Genomic DNA, 534 nt, shown 5'->3' with positions numbered 1-534 from the left:
GTCGGGCTGATTCCACGTGCATTGTAAAAGCACATCACCTTCCTGAAAGCACTTACAAGTTATTCATGATTGCCAGGACCAAACCATAGTCAGCATACCTCTCAGTGATCTTTCATTTTCAGGAATATTACTGACCTGAACTGGATTTTTATTTATTGTTGTAGGCCAGTTCTTAGTGCTAATGTCACAGTTGCTTCCAGTGTTTCTCAACCTTGGCAACTTTTAAGATGTGTGGACTTCACCTCCCAACTTCTGGGAGGTGAAGTCCACACATCTTAAAAGTTGCCAAGGTCGAGAAACACGGGTTGCTTCTTACTTTCACTTTTGTTTATCCACACTATACTCTTCGTTCATAATCCTGCCTGCAGGCCAGAGAAGAAGCTACTTGGCCTCACCATACAGCTGGCCTTCAAATGTGTTCCTCTTTTGGACGTGCAGGTCCTTCCCAAGTTACATCCACGGCTCAGGTCAGCATTGGCCACAGCATGCCAATGTGTTCCTTCTTACCTTGTTCCTATTCATATTATGTATTTT

The sequence above is a fragment of the Candoia aspera genome, chromosome 14 (assembly GCF_035149785.1).
Source record: "Candoia aspera isolate rCanAsp1 chromosome 14, rCanAsp1.hap2, whole genome shotgun sequence".
Classification (NCBI taxonomy): Eukaryota; Metazoa; Chordata; class Lepidosauria; order Squamata; family Boidae; genus Candoia; species Candoia aspera.
This window is presented reverse-complemented; position numbering follows the sequence as displayed.